The sequence below is a fragment of the Stenella coeruleoalba genome, assembly GCF_951394435.1.
Source record: "Stenella coeruleoalba genome assembly, chromosome: 16".
NCBI lineage: Eukaryota > Metazoa > Chordata > Mammalia > Artiodactyla > Delphinidae > Stenella > Stenella coeruleoalba.
Genome location: NC_137162.1, coordinates 31,442,896 through 31,469,438, shown reverse-complemented (window position 1 = coordinate 31,469,438; position 26,543 = coordinate 31,442,896). Strand labels below are relative to the sequence as shown.

Here is a 26,543-nt window from a genome sequence, read left to right as displayed (position 1 = left end):
ACAGATAGCTAGTGGGAAGCAGCCGCATAGCACAGGGTGATTACCTCGGTGCTTCGTGACTGCCTAGAGGGGTGGAATAGGGAGGGTGGGAGGGAGACGCAAGAGGGAGGAGATATGGGGATATATGTATAGCTGATTCACTTTGTTATAAAGCAGAAACTAACACTCCATTGTAAAGCAATTATACTCCAATAAAGATGTTTAAAAAAAAGTTAAAAAAAGAAAGAAGTCACGGATGAGACCTCAAAGGAAAAAAATCAAGATCTGAGGAATAAGGTTGTTAGGGAACTTGTAAAATCCTTTACCCTCAATATACCAAACTAAAACCAGATATCTTAAATTAGCAACATTGGGGCTTCCCTGGTGGCGCAGTGGTTAGGAATCTGCCTGCCAATGCAGGGAACACTGGTTCGAGCCTTGGTCCAGGAAGATCCCACATGCCATGAAGCAGCTAAGCCCATGGGCCACAACTACTGAGACTGCGCCCTAGAGCCAGCAAGCCACTACTACTGAAGCCCATGTGCCACAACTACTGAAGCCTGCGTGCCTAGAGCCCATGCTCTGCAACGAGACGCCACCACAGTGAGAAGCCCGCGCACCACAACGAAGAGTAGCCCCCGCTCGCCGCAATTAGAGAAAGCCCGTGCACAGCAACGAAGACCCAATGCAGCCAAAAATAAATACATTTATATTAAAAAATTAGCAACATTGCATTTATATTCCTTGCCCTAAAGAGTAAACGTAATGCTTATAAATTCACATTTGATGAAGGTAAATAATATGAGGGCTTAAAATTTTTGTTTCTAGTCCTCCTTTCAAGCGTCCCATGCCTTTCTGAGTTTATTATTTTGCATCAGTGAGATTCTCGCCAAATGACAAATTTTCCAAATTATCTACATTTGATATAAATTCTTCTTTTACTGTGACTTATTTATAGGAAAACCGAAAGATGGAGAAAAAAGTGTGGAAATAGTAGAAATTTTAAAGAAAAAAACTTTGAGGGGCTTCCCTGGTGGCGCAGTGGTTAAGAATCTGCCTGCCAATGCAGGGGACACGGGTTCGAGCCATGGTCTGGGAAGATCCCACATGCCGCGGAGCAACTAAGCCCATAAGCCACAACTACTGAGCCTGCGCGACGGGAAAGGCTGTGACAGTGAGAGGCCTGCGCACCGCGATGAAGAGTGGCCCCCGCTTGCCGCAACCGGAGAAAGCCCTCTTAAAAAAAAAAACAAAAAACTTTGAGGTAGTACAAAGCAATCATTAGGTACTTAAGAAATTCTTCAGTTATTGAACTCAAGGAACATATTTGCTCCAGACTTAATGAAAAATATCACTCCTCCTTGGAGCACTCGCCAAACCTTGAGAGGAATAAGCCTTTAATCAATAAGCATAAATTATTTTTAAAACCTCAAAAAAAAATGAATTGTTTTATTTGGGCCCATAAAATAACTTCCTGTGGGCCCCTGGGCTTATTCTCCTTTGGGTTTGGGGATTCGGGAAAGTATACATTGATACGGTCTGTGAAAGGAAATAAGTACTAAGAGGGGTGAACATTATTCCCTCCTTATTATTACACAGGCAATAACTTATAAAGGAATAAAAACTGCATTTTCTGTGAAAAAGGGTCATGAGAAAAGCAAACTGATAGTAGAAATTCAGAGAAGTTACTGGTTAATTTTCATTCAGTAATAATGTGCTGCAATGTGGTACAGAGTTTATTTTAGTGATAGAAATTTTAGTAGCTATGTAAATGACTTTATTTCTATTTAGGAGTATTAGTATTTAGTCTTTAAAAGTTAGGCATACAGGCATATAGGCCTTCCAGAATCCTGTGATGAAAATTATAGCTATAGTCATATTTAAGAATTGAGGGAATTCCCTGACTGTACAGTGATTAGGACTCGGTGCTTTCACTGCCAGGCCTGGGTTCAATCCCTGGTCGGGGAACTAAGATCCCACAAGCCACACAGTGGTGGGGACGGGATTGAAAGGATTTTGAACATTCTGGATCTATCCATCATGAATGTAAAGTAACTGCATGTATCTCATGTTTAGACAGACCACTGTGTATTTTGAGGGTAAGATATTGTTTGTTGACTTTTCCCAAATCCCTTTCATGATACCTCACATCTTGTTGGCCTTTCTGGCTACAGAAGAACACTTAGTTGATTATCTCCAGATAACAGTCTATACAACTGTATAATAATTCCTATGCCTTCTTCCTGGTTCTAACTGAAAGTGCAGGTATCATTAGACATACTATATAGTTGGGATAATTTCTTTAGTTACATTATTTTACACTTGCCCACCCCAAAACCTAAAACACTTTTCTGCCCATTCACATAGTTTCAAACTATTGTGCAATTATAATTTATTTTCATCATTCATAACTCAGACACATTTGTACATTTGGAAGAATGGCATGCTTAATCACCTCCAGAATACTCATAAAAAGTTAATAAAGATATGAAATAACATTTTCCAACTTTCGTTAAATTGAAGATCTCTGTGATTCCTTTTTAAAAAGTCTCTATGTTGGCATTTCAATTTTTATCATCCTCTTCAAGGACCAAAACATACTACAAATTAACACAACACTGTGAATCAACTACACTTCAATAAAGTTTTAAAAAAAATTTTTTTAAATGTACTCCACATTTGATGACAATCAACAACAGTAAGCAGAAAAGATGTTTGGAAAGAAACACCACTGTTTTTTAACAGTGCACTTTTGCATTCAAAAAAATGTTAGCAAAATATTTTTGCACTGTTGATACTATTATATTTTACGTCAACTTCAAGTAGAACACAATTTTTTAAAAAGTTGTATTTGCAATATGAAATGAAGATTTGCTTAATTCATTCAGTAAATATATATTGAGCATTTACTACATGCTAGGCATTGTTCTAGCTATTGGGGATTCAGAGGTGAAAAAGACAGAAATGATTCTTACTTTTCCACTAGCAAGAAGCTTACGTTTTATCTTGAATCATTTACATTAAAAAATACATAAACCAGCAATAAAATGTTATTAAGTCACAGATGTCATAGAACTGAGGTTGAAAAGGAGCTCAGAGATCACCTATGGTCTGTCATCAATTCCAAGATGCACAGTATTTTACATTCTGACATCTCTGAAATCAGCCACATCTTACAGTGTGGTCAGACCAGGCAGCAATAGAGTTGTCACTGCTAGCATGTGTGCATCAAAACTTATGGAATGAGTGTCAGGGGCTTGGAAGAAAATCCAGCAGATAATGGTGAAGGCACCCTTTTAAGGATTTTTGATGACTCAGGATTCAATAAAGTATAATAGTTCAAAGTGTTCATCTGTTACAGCAGAGGAAAATGAAATTCAGAGAGGTTAAATGACTTGCCCTAATTCACAAAGCAGAGTAGGCAGGACAAGAGTCCAGGTCTGAGTTCCAATCTCATTCTTCTTCTACCTAAGTCTTCAGTTAATGGAAGGAAAGCCTCTAGTACACGGCTCTAACTTTGGGACCAGGGGCAAAGATCTTAATCCCTCTTTGCCTCATTTCTCTATCTGTAAAATAGGAAGTTTAAGAGACCTAATTAATATGTTACTTTAAGTATTAAGCGAGATAATGCATGTATAGGACTTAACACAGAGATTAGCAAATGGTAAGTGCTCCAAAAAAGTTAACTATTTGAGATCAAACTTTACATTTGGTAGAAAATAAACTGATCATGAATTATCCCACAAATACAGATCACTATATGAAGCTCACATCTAGTCATTTGGCTAAAGTTTCAGAAAACTAAATAGACTGGTCAAACGTTTGAACTGATTAGTGTAATAAAAATGTCCACCTTAACAATGCTTTTGTCCAGGTCCATGTGGTACTGTGCCAAGACCCCAGCAGACCTACCTGCAAGAAACCATACAAAAAGTAAGAATCTCCCCCTCCACCCCTGACCATCAAATTACCAGTACTCTAATGTGTACAAATGCACTTGTAAACACAACCTCAAAGAACACATAAACAAGGAAAAACATTTAAAATGTATAACAGAGCATTCATTTTTGGTTTCTTTAAAATACTACTACAACTGTATATATTAATACTAGTACAAGAACTACATGTTTGGAGCTTAAAATGCACCACAGGGAGACATGATTTGGCCAGAAGAGTGAGAGTAATAACTGTTATGATTTATATATTACTTTATATATTACAAAGCACTTTCTCATCCATTCTCAATTCAGTGCTTTGCACATAGTATGTAATTGTAAAAACAAATCCCAGGTGCTTTCTAATGTCATTTATTTTCCACTCAAACAACAGAATATTCAGAGAAGGGGTAAATGTTCACATTTCTTTTTTATTTTCTTCATTTTTAAGACTTCCTAGGTCAGCTCTTTTAATTTTGAGAGTTTAAGTGAAAATCCAAATTACAACACATTACATTACATTGAATCAACCTGCTTTAAATATTAGTTTCCATATTTTTGTTTCTATAAAAATAGTAATATTCTGTATGTCTTCACACATTATCAGCTCATTACCTATTTCAGACAAATAATGGTTTCAATTGAGATTTGGAATCCAACAGATATACAGTTAAGCATTTAGGAAGTAATTTTAACTTCTTAAAATTACTTAATAAGTAATTAAGCACTTAAGAAGTAATTTTAACTACTAGGAAATATTAATCAACTCACATTTGTTCCTGTTTCACCCGATGACAAAACCTATAGGGCACCCTGCAAGAGAACTAACTCAAATTAATATATCTAAACCTAGAATTACTGTTGCACTTTCAGAACCTTCTGGCAATTAAAGCCTTATCGTGAGGTACAATTCTGGCATCTTCATGTTTCATCATAACTGCACAGCAGCAAAGCTCAGTAAAAGAATGCTTTTGGTAAAATCTAATAAGCACTAGCATGTTATCCAAATTTAAACCTTAAAAGAAAACCACCACATGACTCAACATGCGAACTTTCCCTATTCTAAAACTTACTAACATTATTAGTTTGCTTGTATTTGGGACCAAAAAAACCCAAACCAATCACATACTGCATTATATCAATACATATCCTAGATGTTTTTGAAGATCAAAGTTGAGTAAAGCTGGGTCGGCAGGGAAGAGCTCTATGGCTTACTCGGAGCGCCCCTTGGTGAGAAGCATCTCAGCCTCTAGCGGCCAGGCTCCAGAGGGGGCGGCAGTTCGGGGCTGTACTCTAGGGCGCCCCCAGCCTGGCCGCCTCAGAGTCGCCAGCGCGCCCCACCTATCTCTGTTCTACACTCCGGCCCACCCGCTCCTCCCCGGCCAGCCACCGCACTGCCCCCTCAGCTCCTAAGCAGCTGGAAAAGCCCGGAACAGAAACCCGGCACACAAAGAAGTGCTGGGTAGGAAGCGAGGCTCCACCCTGCCAAGAGGAGCGACTCCTCTAGAAAAACTTGGCGGCAAGTTAACAGGAATCGCGGAGGCGCAGTTTCTAGGACCCTTTGGGACACCCTGCCGCCCAGCGATCTCATCTTTTGTCCTTTGACAGGCCTCCTTGAAGCCCCAAACTCTGAGGGCTTCCCGAGCAACTCTTGACTCGACCTCCATTGCGGTCCATCACTGATAGCAGCCATGATAACTGCATCCGGGTGTGTCGGGAAGCCGCGCGTAGCTCTCCCGGAAGTGACGCTAGCGCGGAAGGATCGCGTTCGGCTGAGAGGGGCTGAGGTGAAGAGACAGCCGAAAGCCGGAGCGGAAGGGAAGCTGTTCGTGGCGGGGAAAGGTCGGGGACTTTGTGACAATCAACTCCCTAGAATAGTTATCACGTGTCTGGCATTGTGCTTAACACCAGCATTGCCATACCACTTAATCCCTTCTTAAACAACAGTCCCAGGAGAAAGAAATTTTATCATTTCCATCTTATGTACGGGGAAGCTAAGGCTAAGAGAGGGCAAGTGATTTAATATCATAGAGCTAGTATTTGGTGAAGCTGGTGTAACCCCGTCGTTTTCGCTGCGGAACCTGTGTTTGAAACCTCCTGCGTCGTGCTTTATTTAGAAAAGTTCAAACCCCTGGTGCTTGTTATCCTGGTGAGCCACTTCTGCAAGGGCTGTTTACCTTCAGCTCTGCATCCTGTTGCCCTAGAAGTGGGGCCGAGTCACAGCCCTTGTGCATTTTACGGTGGGCACAAGGCCGAGCGAGTGCCCGGGTCACCATCGCTATCCCGATGACCTGAGATTTCTCTTGGTCTCCTATCCCTTGACCCTGCACCGGCCCTCACAGTGCAGGTTAACTGAGGAAACTGGCACTGGCTATTCGGCTCGGGGAAACATTTAAACTCCTGTTAGGTACTTGTAAATTCGGGACTGTTAAGACAACGGGAGGTCAGCATCATCAAATGCAGTCTCTGGTCTTGACAAAGGGCTTGACAAGTGTTATCTTGGACTTTCCACCAAGTCAATTATGTTTCTTCTGGTTTCTGTTTCTTTAGAATATGACTGAGAATCAATCCTTTGATCTTATGTCTACATAAACCCTCAAATAACAAAGTGTGAATAGCCACTAAGGTCATATTTTTGTAAAAACATTATGCATAGAAAAAAGCACTAACAAATACATCAAACTTAACAGTGATAGTACTTGAAGAGTGGCCACTGAATCCTTTCATTTCTTTTATATTCGTCTACTTTCTATTTTCCATATCTGCTATATCTTTTTAATATAGACAAATTGTCCACAGTAAAACCTTTTTAATTGCCTGACATTATAATGAAGGCAAAGATATGTTGTCACATTTTGACAGATGACAGTCCTTGGTGCAAGTCACATAGTGGAATCCTGTTTGCCTGGAAGAGCATTGAGGTTTTATCAGGGTATTATCAAAATACAGTTTGGGTGAACAAGCCTCACAGGAAAAATGAAACAAATGAGTAAAAATTGATGTTTTTCACGAACTGTTATATAAAAAATATACTATAATCAAAAGTTTTTCTTCTAAAGAAAAAAGAGAGGAAGATATTTTGGGTTCTTGAAATTCTAGGGAATAAGTATAGAAAGCTATTTTTATTCTGCCTTCTTTGGGGTACAGATTTAAGCAATTTATCTTTTTTCAGACTATGCAAAATAAAGACTTCATTCTCTATTCTCTCCCTATATGGTGGAAAGATAGAAGAGAGAAATGAGAAGAAATCAGGGGAAGAAGAAAAGGTGGAGGAATAAAGGAAGAATCTGATATTGGCGTTGAGGTTACTTTGGAATTCCAAGGTGGCATGTAGCAAGCGTCTCATCCGAGTCCTGGCACAAGCCCAGTTGCCCATCCAAAGGTAGATTCACATATACAGTGTCTCCACTCACACACTCAGCACCCACAATGATAACTGTGGCCAAAATTCACTTTGTACTTTTACAAATTAAACATATATTTTAACAAAACTGGGAGTCACTGAACAACGAGAAATATAAAGTCCCATCATTTTCCATGGTGCTCCCTCTTACCATACCATTCATTCATCTCATGATTAATGGCCTAAATGGATATTGAATTGGAAGTTTTGCCTGCAGTATTACAGTGCAACAACTATGAAACATCAAAATGAGGTGCTGACAGACGCATGTTTTTGAAGGAAATATCTTTGTGTTAGTCTGATCCTATGAGAGGTGGTTGCTAAGATGAAATTAAATGTGCAGCAGTTTTATTAGAGGAAACACTTGTGAGAGAGAATGGGGAGGGAGCCAGGGGAGGCTGGGAGAGCTATCCAACTGTGATACAAGTCTGAAACTGAGTGTAGGAGAGAAGGAGGGAAGGTTGGTGGAAGTGTCCTAGACTTCTACACAGTCTGAGGAAGATTCAGCAAGGCTGTTGGGGATCTATAAGCCGAAATCACTGTCAGAGGAGTCCTCCTAGGGAAGAGCCTGCCTCATTATCTGTGCTGCACTCGGTCATTGGCTGGAGTAGCCCATTGGAAGCTTGGCTTTTGGTGCAAATGTGGCAGAATCTAGGACTTTTGGTCAATTTTGCTCCCTCTATTTGGTCACCACAATCCAAGAACTAGTTTTTCAATTATTGGAACTTTTCACCAGTTTCAGGCCTAAAAGCAGACTTTTGAATGAGATGATTTCATGAGGAGGAGTTTTGGAGAGAGCCATTGTTATGCTTTCCCATGCCCCTTCACGTCTGGTGAGTGAGGCTTCAATGGCACTACTCAGAGAGCTTGATATATGTCCCCTGGCTTTTGAGAAGTACGATAGTGTCTGACTCACATCTGGGAAATCCTAAGGGTAGGAGAAATGGGTCAGTAAGAAGTTTTGGCACAGGAGCAAAGGAGAGTTGCTATGTTGGGATCAGCTGTCCCTCCCACCAGGGAAAATGATGTTTGAGTATTTCTCATGCACCAGATGTGGGGCACATGAGAGAAAGAGAGAGCTTGCCTGGAGCCTTTTTGACTCTTTCCCAAGAGCCCTGCCTGGAAGGGAGATGGGGCACCAAAAGAGAGAATCTGTGTGGTGTGGCTTACTAGAAAATTCAGAGCTGTAAATGAAGCAGTAACTGGGGGAATAGAATGCATTGCCCATCTAGGTTGACCAGCTTTTCCAAGTTTGCCTGGAACTCTCCCTGCTTTAGTATTAAAAATCTTGAGTCCCAGGAACCCCTCAGTCCCAGGCAATTCAGGATGATTGGTCATTCTACATGTCACAGAAGGAGTTGCAGTCAGAAGGCACCCTAGCAGGAAGCCTCCAAGAACCCAAAAAATTGCTCGTGAGAGTAAGAGTCAAGTTGAAATATCAAGCAGGTCCAGAGTATGTGAAGCCAGCTTATGACCAGGTCGGTGTTAAAGTGGTTTTTATCAGAGGACAATTGGAAAATGATGCTGAAGCAGGATCTTCTTCTCCACACTATCCTTTTGGAGTATGTGTTAGTCTGCTCGGGCTGCCGTAACCAAATACCACAGATTGGGTGGCTTAAACCACAGAAATTAATTTTCTCACAGTTCTGGAGGCCAGAAGTTCAAGATCAAGGTTCTGGCTAATCCGTTTCTGGTGAGAACTCTCTTCCTGGCTTGCAGATGTTCGCCTTCTTGCTGAATCCTCACAGGGGCTTTCCTCACTCTGTGTGTGTGTGTGTGTGTGTGTGTGTGTGTGTGTGTGTGTGTGTGTGTGTGTGAGAGAGAGAGAGAGGAGAGAGAGAGAGGTATGTCTCTGGTGTCTCTTCTTATAAGGACACTAATCCTATCAGATCAGGGCCCTACTCTTATGACCTTATTTAACCTTAATGACTTCCTCAGAGGCCTCATCTCCAAATACAACTACACTGGGGGTTGGAGCTTCAACATATAAACTTTAGGGGGACAGAAACATTTATTTCATAACAGAGTATGACTTGGAACACAGAGATACCTTTTTTAGTGGGGAGCATAAAAATATTAGGTCTGTCCCATGCCTCACACCCTTATGGAGAAGATATGCTATAGTGTATCTGTATCTTTTTGTGAACAACAGTAAACATTATATTTGGAGATCATTTATGACTCTTTTAGAGCTCTTCAGACATTATTTTAATCTTATCAAGGTAAAGATGGACCCACCCAGAGGACTGTTTTCTTCTGTCCTACAGAGCAGAGGAAGACACAAGCTAATGCTAACACTACCTGACCCATAGAGAAACCCACAACGGACTGTGTAGACAGTGATCAGGACTTGGACTAAACAGAGATTTAGCAAACATTGGGACTGTTCTGTATGGTGCTGCTTGTATGTATGAAATTTGACATTTAAAAAAATGTTACGTGAGAGAGAGAGAGAGAGAGAGAGAGAAAGAGAAGAGAAGAGAATTGGATGTCTATGTTCATAGAATTGAATGTTGGATAGCATCCACTTGAACCCCTCCAGGAAGCCTAGCTGTTTTTGTTTAATTCCTTAAGGGCTTTAGTAGTTGGAACTAGGTTCAGCTGTGAGCACAGAGTAACAGAAGGCTCTAAAATGAAAGTTATTTAAACATGACATACATTTATTTTTTTCTTTCAAGAAATCTGGATGAAATCGGTCTGGGATTAGTATGGTGATTCATGGGGTGAGGTTCCTGCTATCTTGTTGCCTACTATGTGTGGCTTTCATTTTCTAAATTCATTTCAGTGTCCAAGATGGCCACTAGAGCTCTGGCCATTGCAGTGAACAGGGAGGATGAAGCATTCGAAAAGCATAACTCTTCCACTTAGGGCAATTCCCAAAAGTTGTACCCAAGCTTCTGCAAAAGAGGCTGGGAAAACGTAGGGTTTTTTGTTTTGTTTTTTTTTAATAAGCCAGTGACTAGCTAAAAAATTGGGGATTCTATCACTCTAGAACAGAGGTGCAGCAAACTATGGTCCACAGGTCAGCCGCCTGTTTTGTTTTCTTGGTTTTTTTTTTTTGGCTGCACCGCGCAGCATGTGGGATCTTAGTTCCCTGACCAGGGATCGAACCCGTGCCCCCTGCAGTGGAAGCACGAAGTCTTAAACACTGGACTGCCAGGGAGGTCCCAGCCACCTGTTTTTATAAATACAATTTTACTGGAATACAGCCCTGCCCATTTTACCTATTGTCTATGGCTACATATTTGTAAATAGCTTTATTAACATATACTTCACATGCCATACAATTCACTCATTTAAACTGTACGATTCAAAGGCTTTTATTATATTCACAGAATCATGCATCTAAATCAATTTAGACCACAATTTAGAATATTTACATTACCTTGACAAGGAGCCCCATACCTCTTAGCTGTTGTCCTTGAATCTCCTGTTTCCTCTTCCCCCCAAGACCTAAGCAACCGATAATCTACTTTCTGTCTCTATAGATTTGTCTATTCCAGACTTTTCATATGAATGGAATCATACAATATGTTGTCCTTTACAACTGGCTTCTTTCACTTTGCATAATGTTTTCAGGGTTCATCCAAGTTGTAGCATGTATTAATACTTCATTTCTTTTTGTGGCCAAATAATATTCCATTGTAGGGATATGCTACATATTGTTTATCCATTCATCAGTTAATGGAAATTTGGATTGTTTCCACCTTTTGGCTACTGTGAATAGATTATCTATAAACATTCATCTACAAGTTTTTGTGTTGTATGTTTTCATTTCTCTTGGGTACATATCAAGGAGTGAAATTGCAGAGTAGTATGGTAACCGTTATGTTTAACCATTTGAGGAACGGCTAGATTACTTTCCAAAGTGGTTATACCACTTTACATTCCCATCAGCAGTGTATGAAGGTTTTGATTTCTCCACAGCCTTGTCATGCTTATCATCTCTTTTATTATAGTCATCCTAGTAGTTGTGTAAAGATATCTCACTGTGGCTTTGCTTTGCATTTCCCTAATAGCTAAAGATGTTAGCATCTTTTTATGAGCTTATTGGCCATTTGTATATTTTCTTTGGAGAAAAGTCTATACAGATCCTTCTTCCATTTTTCAGTTGGGTTATTTGTATTTTGTTATTGAATTGTAATAGTTCTTTATATATTATAGATATAAATCTCTTATCAGAAATATAATTTTCAAATATTTTCTTCCATTCTGCTGGGTTTTTTTGTTTGTTTTGCGTTATGCAGGCCTCTCACTGTTGTGGCCTCTCCCGTCGCGGAGCACAGGCTCCGGACGCACAGCCTCAGTGGCCATGGCTCACGGGCCCAGCCGCTCCGCGGCATGTGGGATCTTCCCGGACCGGGGCACGAACCCGTGCCCCCTGCATCGGTAGGCCGACTCTCAACCACTTCGCCACCAGGGAAGCCCCTGCTGGTTGTTTTTTTTACTTTCTTTTTGGTACCCTTTGGATCACAAAAGTTTGTAATTTTGATGATCATCAGTTTATCTACCTTTCCTTTTGTTGCTTGTGCTTTTGGTGCTGTCTGTGGCTGCTTTTGTGCTACAATACCAGAGTTGAGAGTAGTTGTGACAGAGATCTGTAGAGTCCTATGGCCACATAGCAATCCTAAAATATTCCGTATTTGGTCCTTTAAGAAAAATTTGCCAACTCCTGCTCTAGAAATAGAGGGGAATGGATATATTGGGCAACTGCTCATAGTCCCTGTTGTGAGGAATGTATTTTGACTGTGGGAAACCTTTTCTAAAGCATCCTAGTATAGTAATGTGCTAAATATTTCAAGTACCTCTTTTCATCTTCTAATAAAAAACCCTATTTTGCTTCATAGCTGTTGAAAGGGTGCCAAACACTACAAACATTGTAGATCTCCTACAGCTTCACTCTTCTGCCAGAACTTTTAACCTCCTGTTTTAGTATTGATAGAATTATTCTCTTTGCCATGATAACAGCAGAGAGATGAATGAACTGATAAGTTAATTAGTACCAAAGTGGCATATTATCATTTCTGCTCACATGAACACAACACCTGTTGAGCCCAAGCTCAAGGTTAAGAGGATCACATTGAATATTGGGAATGACTCCTGGGCTTATTGTAGTCCATTCCTGCCGTTTCTAGAACTAGGACTGATTAGAGAGATGTTTGGATCTGAGCACAGACCTAACACACAGACCTACAGTTTTAAAGAAGCAAGCCAATAAGCAAAGAGAAAAACAAAGATCAGCAACAAAGAGAGAAGACCCTATTGTTATTGCAACTGTCCCCAGGGTTGGCTCTATACCTCCACCATCTGAGATTTGCTTATGTGAGCAAATATGTCCTTCTTTTCATTTACTAGTTTGCTTTGGATTTCTGATATTTGCAACCAAAAGAGCTTCAATTAATACAGAATGTGAAACTGCTAAAGCAGTTGTGCAGTCATGGTATTATTCATGCTAACAAGAGGTGGTTTTATAAATAAGCATCTGCAAAATACAATAAGCTGTTTAATATCAATTGTTATAAAAGTAAATAGCAACTACCAATATCCATTTTCTCCTGTTCCTCCTGGGCACACAGCCAGACTATATTTCCCAACTTGACTTGTTTCTAGATGAGTTCATAAGTCACCAGTGGAATGTGGGAAGAAGTAATGTGTGTCATTTTTAGGTTGTGATGATTAAGAGTAGGTATTGGCTTCTTTATTTTCCCTCCTTTTCTTTTTCTGAAGTCCAGATGTGGAGAATTTGGAGGACTCTGAGCCCCTTGGTGGCGGTGGAGTCCCTAGATATAGGAAACCTAGGTCCCTGAGTGTCTGCATGGAACAGAGCCCCCTCCCCGTGTCTGTTAACCCACATTGGACTGGGACATGAGAAAGCAATAATCCTTCATTTTGTTAAGACACTGAAATAAAACAAACAAACATATCAGCAGCTTTAAAACACTTCCTTATGGATTTTGATGGGACTGACTTGTTTGGGCAAAAATATTGTGTAAAGATATCAACCATCTAAATAAATGTGATTAAGATTTAACCAAGGTTTATGAGAAATAATATAGTACTACAGCTGTTGGCAGTCCCTATTCAGAGTTACATACTAGTTCCTAGTTTGTGAAAGGGTTCTCAGCAATGCTTAGAGATGAGATGTTACCTACAGTCTGCGTGGACATAAAGACATGGATGATCTAGATAATAGTCAATTACCCTGATGACAATGTAAAAGTTTTCACAGTGGATGTCCATCACTGGAATCTTGCATCATTTACATTGTCCTAAATGTATTCTTTGAGGTAAGAGAACTCAGAGTACCAATCTGAATGCCACATATGTGGTTCTTTACAAACCATCTCCCTTACTGCTTCCTCTTCTGCCTAGAACAAACAGATAAGTATACAGACTCTATGGATAGTTCTATGAAATCTTTGATGATAAGTCTTTGATGATAGTTCTGCGAAGTCTTTGATGAAGCTGAAGGGGTCAGCTTTCTCTATTGCTTAGCTATAATCGCCAGCTCTAGATTTGGGTAGCAGAAGTGTAGCAGTGACATAGAATGAAGCTGACATGCAAACAGTAACTGAGATAAGAGACTGATGGAAAAACATCTGAGAATTTTTATTTTTTTCAATTTATTTTATTGAAGTATAGTTGATTTACAATGTTTTTTTAAATTTTATTTATTTATTTTTGGCTGCGTTGGGTCTTTGTGGCTGCGCGTGGGCTTTCTCTAGTTGCAGCGAGTGGGGGCTACTCTCTGTTGCAGTGCGCAGGCTTCTCATTGCGGTGGCTTCTCTTGTTGCAGAGCACGGGCTCTAGGGATGCAGCCTTCAGTAGTTGTGGCTTGTGGGCTCTAGAGCACAGGCTCAGTAGTTGTGGCGCATGAGCTTAGTTGCTCTGCAGCATGTGGCATCTTCCTGGACCAGGGCTCGAACCCGTGTCCCCTGCATTGACAGGCGGATTCTTAACCACTGTGCCACCAGGGAAGCCCTGATATACAATGTTGTGTTAACTTCTACTGTATAGCCAAGTGACTCAGTTATACATACATACATATATATATATATATATATATATATATATATATATATATATATGCACATTCTTTTTCATATTCTTTTCCATTATGGTTTATCACAGAATATTGAATATAGTTCCCTGCGCTACACAGTGGGACCTTGTTGTTTATCCGTTCTACATATAATAGTTTGCATCTGCTCATCCCAAACTTCCAATCCATCCCTCCCTCATCCTCCCTCCCCCTTGCCAACCAGCCACAAGTCTGTTCTGTACGTCTGTGAGTCTGTTTCTATTTCATAGATAAGTTCATTTATGTCATATTTTAGATTCCACATATAAGTGATATCATATGGTATTTGTCTTCCTCTTTCTGACTTACTTCCTTTAGTATGATTATCTGTAGGTCCATCCATGTTGCTGCAAATGGCATTATTTCATTCTCTTTTCTGGCTGAGTAGTATTCCATTGTATATATGTACCACATCTACTTTATCCATTCCTCTGTCAATGGATGCTTAGGTTGTTTCCATGTCTTGGCTATTGTGAATAGTGCTGCAATGAACATCGAGGTGCATGTATCTTTTTGAATTAGAGTTTTCTCTGAATATATGCCCAGAAGTGGGATTGCAGGATCATATGGCAACTCTGGAACCTCCATACTGTTCTCCATAGTGGCTCCAATTTACATTCCCCCCAACAGTGTAGGAGGGTTCCCTTTTCTCCACATCTTCTGCAGCATTTGTTATTTGTAGACTTTTTAATGGTGGCCGTTCTGACTGGTGTGAGGTGGTACCTCATTGTAGTTTTAATTGGCATTTCAGATCTGAGAATTTTTATATCTCTGATTCTGGGAGTTTCTGAGACCCAGTAACATTCCTGCCCTTTCAGTAGTTGTATGTTTAACTCTTCCTTTCATTACAAAGGATATCACACCTTAGTATTTTTCCAATAAATTCATCTTTTTCAAGCTAGTTCATTTGTTTGAAACTAAAAGTGCATACATGATCATTGCCAAAAATAAAAAGCAACTATTATGCAAAAAGTGGGGGATTTCTCTTTCCATCTCAGTATTCCCATTATACTGAGTTAACTACTCTTAACATATTTGCTTAATATCTTCCCGTATTTTTTTCTAGGCATGTTACACATATGAAATCGTATCACCTTAGGAGTACTTTCATTTACATTTCACTCAGCAATCTGTTGTGGAATTCTTTCTAGATTAAGATATATACAATATACTTCATGTTTTTAATAGGTATATAATATTCTGTTATATGGTTGTGCCCCCAGTTTATTTAATTTCCTGATAATGGATATTCAAAGGCTGTTCACAATTACATGCTATTACAAAACAAAGATATAAAATTCTTTCATTCATTTATTAATTCAGCAAAAATTTTGGTGCCCATACTAACTGCCAGGCATTTTTCTAGGCATGGTAATTTCTGGAGTTTCTATTCGTGGGAGGGGAAGAAATAAACAAGAAAACAACTAAATGTGAGCTAAATAATTTCACCTAGTGATAAGTTTTGTGAAGACAATGAAACATGGAGATTTGAAAGAGTGAAGAGTGTGTGTACAGAACTTCTTGAGATTGGGGGATGTGGGCAGTGTTTCCACGGCTGACCTTTGACCTAAATCCAGAGTGATACATAGGAAGCAGCCCTGTGAGACCACAGCAGATGGAACACCAAGAGCAAAGATCCTAAGGCAGTAACATCTTGGCAGTTTAGAGGAAAAGGAATGAGGCCAATGTATCAGTTACAGTTCTCAGTGACAACCAGTAGAAACTAATGTAACAGTTTAAGGGGAAAAGGAATTTACTGAAAAATACTTGGCAGCTCACAGAATCTTTGGAATTACCAGAGAACCTATCTTAGAGATTGACTCAGCAAGACAAACTCCCCCAAATCCTACCACAGAACTGGTCTAGCGGGGGCGTCACTGCTGTGACTGCTAGTTATAGACTCTGTGGCTTGCACCAATGACAATATTGCTACTGCTGGCTCTGAAATTTCAATGTACCTGCCACCATTCCCACCCATCCCCCAGCCACCGCCCTTATTTGCAGCACCAGTTTCTAATTTAAAGCCAGTATAAGTTACTCGCTCACATAGATCCTAAATATGTATCTTTGCACATTCGTGCTGTTATTTCTATAGACTAAAGTTCTAGAGGAACTGTTGGGTTTAAAGGGAAGCACATCATGGACATATATACACTACCAACTGTAAAATCGATAGCTAGTGGGAAGCATCCGCATAGCACAGGGAGATCAGCTCGGTGCTTTGTGACCACCTAGAGGGGTGGGATAGGGAGGGTGGGAGGGAGACGCAAGAGGGAGGAAATATAGGGATATATCTATATGTATAGTTGATTCACTTAGTTATAAAGCAGAAAATAACAAACCACTGTAAAGCAAGTATAATCCAATAAAGATATTTTTAAAAATAAAAATAAAAAAATAAAGGGAAGCACATCTAAATTTTTGACAGGTACTGCTAAATCACTCCTCCCTAAAATGTTGTAGTGATTTATACTCCTACAAACAGTTTACAAGTATGCCAATTTCCTCAAAGCCTTATAAATTCTAGATCTGTGTTTTACAGTAGTTTTGTAAATCTGGACTCACCTTGCTTGATTCTGGCCCCATGACTTAGTAATTGTGTGCCATTGGGAAAATTAGTCCATTCTCTGGGTTTCATTTACCTTGTAGTTATGATATGGAAATGATGACCATGTTGCTGAAACTCCTAGTTGTCCCTTGATATCAATTTCCCCTTCTACACTCACAGAACCCCAATTTTTAGTTAGATCCATAGCTGTCCAGGGTCAATACTAATTTACTAGTTTCTTTTAGTCATAACCAGCATCAAAACCTGCAGAATGGGTGTAAGCTGTGTGTAATAATATCCTGGAGGTAATAGTTAATCACTTTTTAAAGAAATGCTGGATCACAAACCTGTGTTATGGTACAGAGGGTGACACCCAATAGAAAAACTCAGATATTTATGCCTCCAAGTTAAAGTGATTGAGAACACACTCTGAATGTGAAGAAAATTTTAAAATACCTTGGATGATTTATTTTGCTTACATATTCCTTTTTATATATACACAGAAGTAATATGTAATTAAGTTCATGTGTAAGTAAAGCAAAAAGTTCTATTTCAATAAGTACACAATAAAAATTCTAAGTGATAAGCATTGTCACACTTTTATTGGGGGAGTTTTTTTGTATTCTTAGATTCAATTAAGAAACAAACAGTAATGGTCTCAAATATCCATTCTTGCCTTCTTCTGCAGTATAGAACTCTCAAATTTAGTGGGTCACAGGCCTGCCAAAAACAAAAATTCAGCTTCCTAGCAATTGGGTCATATGACTTAGTTCTGTCCAATAAAGCATGAGCTGAAGAGATGTGTGCAAATCTCAAGGTTATGTCGTTAAAAGGAAAAGATGTGCCCTTTCCCTCTCCTTCTCCCTTCCTTGCTAATGGGAATCTAGATACAGTAGTGAGTCACCTTGGGCCATTAACCAAGGGTTTTTATTTGAGTAAAAGTCCTTCATCAGACCGTTGTTTTGCAAAAACTTTCTCCCAGACTATGGCTTATCATTTCATTCTCTTAACAGTGTATTTCACAAAGCAGAAGTTTTAAATTTTAATGAAGTCCAACTTACCAAGTTTTTCCTTTCATTGATCATGCTATTGGTGTTGTATCTAAAAAGTCATTGCCAAACCCAGTGTCACCTACATTTTCCCCTGTGTTATCTTCTGGAATTATTATAGTGTTGCACTTTACATTTAGATCTATGATCCATTCAGTTATAAGTTGTGAAAGGGGCAAGTCTGTGTCTAGATTCTTCTTCCTCTCTTCTTCCCTTCCTCTCTCTCTCTCTTTCCCTCCCTCCTTCCCTCTTTCCTTCCTTCCTCTCTCTCTCCATCTCTCACTCTCTCTTTCTTTCCTTCTTTCTTTCCATGTGGGTGTCCAGTTGTCCCAGCACCATTTGTTGAAAGACTACCTTTCTTTATTGAAGTGCCTTGCTCCTTTATCAATAATCAGTTGAATATATCTGTATGTATCTATTTCTGGACTCTCTGTTCTGTTACACTGATCTATTTGTCTATTCTTTTACCAATATTACACTGACTTTATTACCATGCCTTTATAGTTAAGTCTTGAAGTCGTGTTGTGTCAATTCTCCTACTTGGTTTTTCCTCTTCAGTATTTTGTTAACTATTTTGGGTCTTTGACTTTCCAGTAAAACTTTAGTTTGTTGATATTCACAAAATAACTTTCTGGGTTTTTATTTCGATTGTGCTGAATCTATAGATAAGATTGAAAATGTTTGGTTGAGAAGATGTTAAGATGTTAGTATATTTGGTTGGGAAGCCCAAACATCCTAACAATATAGAGTCTTCTTATCCATGAAGTGGGATATCTCTACATTTATTTAGATCTTACATTTATTTCATCAGGTTTTAAAAATTTTCCTCATATAGATCTTATATTTATTTTGTTAGATTTGTTTCTAAGTACTTCATTTTTTGGTGCTAATATAAATAGTATTTTGTTTTTAATTTCCAATTTCACTTGTTCATTATTGAAATAAGGAAAGCAATTTACTTTTATATTATTAATGTTGTATCCTGAAACCTTGCTGTAGTCAGTTAGTTCCAGTTTTTTAGATCAATTCTTTGGGATTTTCTACTTAGATAACTATTTCATCTCAGCCTAATTGTTGCTCTTTATTTCTAGCTGGCTTTATGTTTCCCCCCTCCCCCTCTCCCTCCTCCTCCCCTCCTCCCCCTTCTTCTTCTTGTGTGAGTGTGTGTGTATTCTTCAGTTTGTCTAAACTGTCTCTAGGTATAGTTGTTTTTCTATTTATCTTACTTTGTATTTGCTGGACTTCCTGAATCTGAAGATTTGTGTCTTTTCATCAATTGCAGACATTTTTAGTGTTTATTTATTCAAATATTGCCTATCCTGCATTTTGTCTATCATTTTCTTCTGGAACTCTAATTAGACCTTTGCTGAAATTCTCGCTTCTTTGTATCTTAGTTCTTTTCATTGTTCTTTTCTGACAGTGCTGCATTCAGGAAATATCTTCAGATCTATCTTCCATTTTACCACTCACTTCTTCATGAGTTTCTAATACATAATTTCACATAATTTTTGAGTTTTAATTTTCAGTTGATATATTTTCATTTTCTGGAAATTCTACCTGGTACTTTGTAAATATCTCTGGTCAGTTTTGATAGGCTCTTGGCTTTTTTCTCTGAGGTAATTTGTCAATTTTTAGAATAGATGAACATATTCATAACAGAAAGAATCAGTTCCACTGGGCTGAGGAGACAAACAACTGGAACTTTAGGGACAAAATTCCACAGCAGAGAGAATCAAAGGAAAGTGAGTCCAAAAACCTGTATGCCATCTTGCCTCAAGACAATTGCCAATTGTGGAGCTTTATATACACAGGATGATATTCCAAGAAATCCAGTATAAAGGAGTATCTTTGAGGCTAAAGAACTTAACAGAGATTCAGCAACTTCAATGTGCTAGGAAGACAGAGGATGGACTTAGACATTGGCAAAGGTAGAGAAACTATGTAAAGAGAAGAGACTACAGAAAAGCCATATCTTAGGAGTAAGGGCAAAAAGTAAATCATCTTTAACAAAGCCTAAAACCAAGCCTAGATAGGATTAAGATGATCTATTGTACCATGCCTATTTGCCAGAAGAAAACTTAATTGGCTCAGGAAAGAGATAGTGTCATACATTTTTAATACATGATGTCTGGTATCCAGTAAAAATTATGAGGCATGCTATAAACAAAAAAAAAGGTCCAAATTGCCAAAATCCAGATGGTGGAAAAAACAGATGGTGGAAATATCCCCACTGGTGGTTCACCAGTGCATACCTAGTCCTCATGCTTACCTAGTCCTGATGTAGATATAAAATTTTGGACTTGATGTAATGGGATGAATCTTTTGAGGATGAGTGTGTTTTGCATATGAAAGGAACAGAGTGTAGAATGTGGTAGCCAACCACCAAGATGGGCTACAGTTATTCTACTCTCTCAGTGTTAACACATTTGTGTAGCCCCCTCCCCCACTGAATACAGTTGGCCTCTGTAACCTATAGGATATTGTGGAAATGAGGGAGTGTAACTTCTGAGACTATGTCATAAAAAGCAATGTGGCTTTCATGCCAGACCTACCTAGTTAAGCTGCTTTTGGATCCCTCACACAAACTATATAAGATCTTAAATATTTATTGGTTTTATCGGCTAAGCTTTGGACAATTTTTTATGCATTTATAAATAGCTAATACATAAAAAATTTCCAAAACTGAGGGGTTTTTTTCATTAAAAAAAAAGCTGAGGGGTTGTTTTTACATACAAGAAAGAAAATCATAGTAAGCACTTAAGAACCAAACTGCTGAAGTCCGAGACAAAGGGAAATTTTAAAGCAAAATTGTCTCCTTACAAAGATTTTAAGAACACGTTATTTTCCATGGAACAAAGATTGAATAGATAGCTGTGACTTTTCAATAGAAACAGTGGAAGCCAGAGACAACTTAAAGATATCTTCAAAATGATGTAAGAAAATAACTGCCAACCTATAATTAATTCCATACTAAACAAGATACCCTTCAGTAATGAAGGTGAGATAAATACATCTTCAATGACACAAAAACTGAAAAAAATGAATCACCAGCAAACCCCCACTAAAAGACAAAAAAAGGGTATTCCTTTTAGGCAGAAGGAAAAGAATCCCAGCGGGAAGCTTGGAGTTGCAGCACATTATGAGGGTAAATAAGTCTGAATCAATTATGTCTGTATAAAAAAGTAATAACAAAGTCTTTTGGCAGTTAGAATATATAGAGAATTAAAATACATGAACAACAATAGAATGTAAGTCAGGAGAGATGGAATTAAACTGAGTTAAAGTGCTTTGTTTTCATTGTCCAGGAAAAGGATGAAGTACTAATACATGTTAGACACTAATAAGTCAAGGGTCAATAAAATAGGCTACGGGTAAAGCACTTACAGAGAATTAAAGAATAAATAACTACCAAGTTGATAAAAGACAGAAAAGAATACTAAAACAACCAATCAATACAAAAGGAGAAAAAAGACCACAGAAAATGTAGGACAAACAACAACAAAAACAGTAATACCATAGATTTAAGTTCACAAATGGCCAAGAGTATCCACAACAGTTTGAAAGAACAAGAGGAAAAAGGTGGGAAGATTTTCTCATCATATATCAAGACTTATATAAAGTTACAGTAATGAAGACAGTGTTCTATTGATTCAAGTATAGAGAAGTAGAACAATTGCCCAGAAGACACAGTCTGGAAATAGACCACATCTATGTGAACACTTGATTTATGAAAAGGGTGGTTCTGTAGAACAGTAATGGATGGACTGTGTTTTCAATAAATAATGTTGGGCAAATTGGATATCTTTAGGGCAAACAAATGAAGTAACGTCTACTTCTAAATGTGAAAAGTAAGCAATAATACTTCTAGAAGGTAATATATGAAAATATCTTCCTTCTTGGTGTGGGAACATAATTCTTAAACAGCATTAAAAAAGGCACCAAGTCTAAAAGGAAATATTAACATGTTTAAAAGTTTTGTTTATCAAAAGATACCATTAAAGGAAGTTCTATCATTTGTGACAACATGGATGGACCTAGAAGACATTATACAAAGGGGTATGATCACTGCATGCGTGATTCCTCTTATATGAGGCATCTAAAATAGTCAAACATATAGAAGTAGACAATAGAATGGTAATTACCAGGGGATGGAGGGAGACACAGGGAGTTGTTGTTCAATAAGTATGAAGTTACAGTTATATAAGGTGACTAAGTTCAAGAGATCTGCTGTACACCATAGTGCCTATAGTTAACAGTATAGTATTGTGAACTTAAACATTTGTTGAGGGCAGATCTCATGTTGTGTTCCTATCACAAAACACAACAAAACAAACTACAAAAGGATACACAAAAAATCTTTGGAGGTGATGGATATGTTTATGACTTTGACTGTGATGATGATAAATGAGTGTATGTATACATATGTCCAAAATCACCAAATTGTATACATTAATTATTTAAAGGTTTTTTGTATACCAATTACACCCCAATAAAGTTGGAAAAAAAGAGATTGAAAGTGCAAGCCACGAAAGGAAGATTGTATTAACAACATATTTAATCTACAAAGAACTCATATCCAGAATACCATATCCAAAGAACCTCCTGTAAATCAATGAGACATACAACCAAATAGAAAAATGGATAAAAATTTACACACCACACAGAAGAGAATCCACCTAGGCAATAAGTATATAGAAAGATGCTCAACCTCTTTATTAAGTAGTAGAATACAAATCTAACTACATTGTCAAGTATTTGTGTGCATGTGGAACCATTACTATTTTCGTATGTTGCTGGTCAGAATGCAAATTAGTATAAGCATCTTACAGATGATTTGGCAATATATGCTAAAAGTAAATATACACAGTCATATGATCTACCAGGTTCACTTCTAGGTATATATCCAGCATAAATGTGTGCACATGTACAACAAAAGACACGTGTAGAGTGTTCATAGAAACATTATTTGTGATTATCCCAGATTGGAAGCTGTCCAATTGTCCATCAACAATAGAAAGGATTAATACATCATGGTGCATTCATACAATGTAACAGTTTATAGCAATTTTAAAATATCTCATGCTACACAAGAAAATGGATAAATGAATAAATACACACAAGCACGCAATCACCCTTTATAATTTCATTTATATGAAGTTAAAAGGACAGGCTGAACTAATTTACGAGAAATAAAAGTCAGGAAAGTGATTACCTCTGGGAAGAGGAGAGTGTGTAATGATTCGGAGGAGGCATGAGAGTGGCTTCTGAAGTCCTGGCAATTTTTTTACCTATGTCGTGATTATATATATTCACTTTGAGAAAATTCATTGTAGTAAACCTTTTTTATTTGTGCATTTCTCTGTACGTTTTAAAAAATATTTTGTGAAAACATTTTTCATGAACTACTTACTCTTCTTGGGCAATAGCTACATAAAAACACCAGTTCTTGGCAGCCATGTTATGGCAGATGCACTGAGGACAATTGCTGGCTCTGGTACTTGTTTATCCCTGTGGAGTCATTTTTGCTCTGGTCTCTATTTGAGTTTTTTACCTCTCTACCTGATCAGCAATATTTTTTTTAATTTAAACTATGTTTGAAATTTTAGGCAGCATTTTTCAGGACTTGGTACTGGGGAATGTTTCTCTACACATATAATCTACAAAAAAATTCAGAAGACATTAATGTATTTAAATTCTGAAATGTGTTCTGTCTGAAGTCAGATTCAATATGACTTTTATGAAAACATCAGTGTTTCTTACAGAAAAGCTGGCCACTGAAGCATGTTTCTATAAAATACAACTCACTACAAATGTGACTATGAAGTTTACGGTTAAAACACTGGCTCTGCAAAAATCATCTCTTTCCAGAAAGAGATATACCTCATTAAAATGTTGAATTAAACAAATGTTTGTGAAATCTCCATATTCTTCAAGAGCAAGATGAAAATGGCAATCAACACAGCAAATCTTCTATTTTAAGATTATTTATTACTCCAGGTCAAAGACTTATAACAACTGGAATATGAACAGGACAACACTGAAATGGATATGGATGACTTTCTGTGGAATCTCATTTACATGAGATGACATTAAAGAATATTAAAACTTTACTGGAAATGTTTTCTTTGAAACAGACTATAATAGTTTACATATAATTAAAATTCTAGACTCAGAGTCATCACATGGAGATAGGATTATTTGACAATGAAGGAGACAGATGAAAAGATTTGACATGACTTTTAACTCCCTTCTTGCCATTTTCCATCCTGGTATAATTAACTTTCTAAAAATTATTAAATGTTACTTCATTTTCTATTTTTCACTTAAATTAAATTTTATCAATTTTGAGGTAGCTGCTCAGGTATTTTCCAATAGCTTATCTTTCGTCACCACTCTATTTGTAGTTGAATGATAGGCAGGTTTAATGATTATATTTTTTAAAAATTGTGTTTTGCATACTATGGTTTTTTTTTTTTTTTTTTGGAGTATGTTGCTTTACACTGCTGTGTCAGTTTCTGCTGTACAGCAAAGTGAATTAGCTATGTGTATACATATATCCCCTCTTTGGATTTCCTTCCCATTTTGGTCACCACAGAGCACAGAGTAGAGTTGCCAGTGCTATACAGTAGGTTCTCATTAATTATCTATTTGCATGCTATTTTATAACATATGTTTTTAGGTTACTGTATTTGAATTGTATTTAATATTTAGTTTTTCTCTCTTTTTTTTTTTTTTGCTGTACACGGGCCTCTCACTGCTGTGACCTCTCCTGCCACGGAGCATAGGCTCCGAACGCGCAGGCCCAGCAGCCATGGCTCACAGGCCCAGCCGCTCCTCGGCATGTGGGATCTTCCAGGACTGGGGCACGAACCTGCGTCCCCTGCATTGGCAGGCGGACTCTCAACCACTGTGCCACCAGGGAAGCCCTAGTTTTTCTCTTTAAAATTTTTCATTAATCTTGAAAATTTTAAAGAAAATACCCATCTTAATATGCATATTTCACTATGATGTGAAGTGAAATGAAACCTTATTTATATTGTCATTTTATCCTAGTTTTGGAATCATTAGGTTGTATGGTATTAATTCTAGGAAATGTTTTAGCACTTTGTGTCTTAAAATGTATTCAAGTTTTGTATCCCATTTTTCTATTCTTAGCTTTTTAAGTGCAGGAATATATAAATTAGATGAAGCTTGATGGTTTTATTGTTTAAATCTCTATCCTTCCTAATTTTTTTTCTGCTTGCCCTATCAGTTTCTGATAGAGTGGTATTAAAATCTCTCTCTATGATTGTGGATTTCTCAATTTCTTTAATTGTTAGTTTTTGCTTTAAAAATTCCAATTTTACGTTATTATGTATAAATTCAGGATTGTTATACCTTCTTGGTTGATTGTTCCTTTTATTATTACATATAGTGACTCTTTTAAATCCCTATTACAACTCTGTCTTTAAATGATATTTTGGACTCATATTAATATTTTAAACCTGTCTTCCTCTAGTTTAATATTTTCTTGGTGTATCTTTCTATCCTTTACTTTCAAACTTCATAGTTTTTTTTACATTTTCTCTTGTAAGCAGCATAGAGATGAAATTTGCTTTTTGTGATATATTCTGAGAATCTCTCTTTCAATATGCAAGCTTAATTTGTTGAAATGATTATTGATATATTTAGACTTATTTGTTACCATAGTACTTGCATTTTTTATTTACCACCTTTTATCATTGTATCTTTATTTTTTCCTTCATTATGTTGGATTGAAAAAAATTTACTGCCTTTTACTTCCTCCTCTGGTTTGGAAACGATGGAATGCATCTATTCTTTTCATAGTAACCCTTAATTTTACAATTTTTCTGACAATATGTGTAATTACTCAGTATTTCTATCTTCTGAATACAACATAACTTTTATCAGTTGAACACCAATCTTGTAGTTGTTGCATAGATTTTTTTCAAAGCTAAGATTTTTTTTGAAGAGTTATTAATTTACAGAAATACATTGTAAGTTTCAGAACTTACCATTTTTGTTAAATCTCAAACCTCTAGGTTTACTTACCTTCTGGCTAAAATTCATTCTTTTAATAGTACTTTTAGGGAGGATATATGGGGAATAAGCTTACTTGATCTTCATATAATGGCAAATGTCTTTATTTTGCCCTCATTATGCTAGTTTAGCTAGACATGAAATCCTAGGTTGACAGTCACCATCTCTTAACGTTTCAAAAATCATGCCACTGTCTATGGCATTTACTAAAGTATTGAAAATTCTGTCTTTAGGCTGTCAGTCATTTGTATTTAATCTGTCTTATCTCACTGAGAATTTAAAGCAATTTTCTCTTTACTTTTCATATTTTAAAATTTCAATATGGTGTATCCAGGTATCTTTTTATTTATCCCACTGATGGTTTGTGGTACATTTTTAAATGAAGGGCTCATATTTCTTCAATTCAGAAAAATGCTCAGCTTTTATCTTTCAAATACTGCTTTTCCACCATTAACACACATGCATACTTTTTGTACTCCTCCAACAGATGTATATGTTTGAGACACTC

At 37.5% G+C, this 26,543-nt stretch overlaps 1 protein-coding gene and 1 long non-coding RNA gene across 3 annotated transcripts in view; one reads left to right on the top strand and one right to left on the bottom strand.

The window, feature by feature from the left end:
- Positions 1–2,762: 2,762 nt before the first annotated feature.
- Positions 2,763–5,455, bottom strand: LOC307174832. Its single transcript, XR_013824170.1, has 3 exons — positions 4,686–5,455; positions 3,833–3,891; positions 2,763–3,545 (listed from the first exon to the last, which is right to left on the bottom strand). It is a non-coding gene; the product is annotated as an uncharacterized lncRNA (long non-coding RNA).
- Positions 5,456–5,631: 176 nt separating this feature from the next.
- ZNF518A (zinc finger protein 518A) overlaps positions 5,632–26,543 on the top strand; it is an 83,775-nt gene continuing 62,863 nt past the window's right edge. Inside the window, exons 1-2 of one of the 2 annotated variants that reach the window (XM_079899261.1) lie at positions 5,632–5,756; positions 7,143–7,296. The gene's annotated coding sequence lies outside the window, so the exon portion shown is untranslated. Of the gene's footprint in view, positions 5,757–7,054; positions 7,297–26,543 lie in introns of those variants that run through there. The other variant, XM_079899260.1, reaches the window with a different exon arrangement.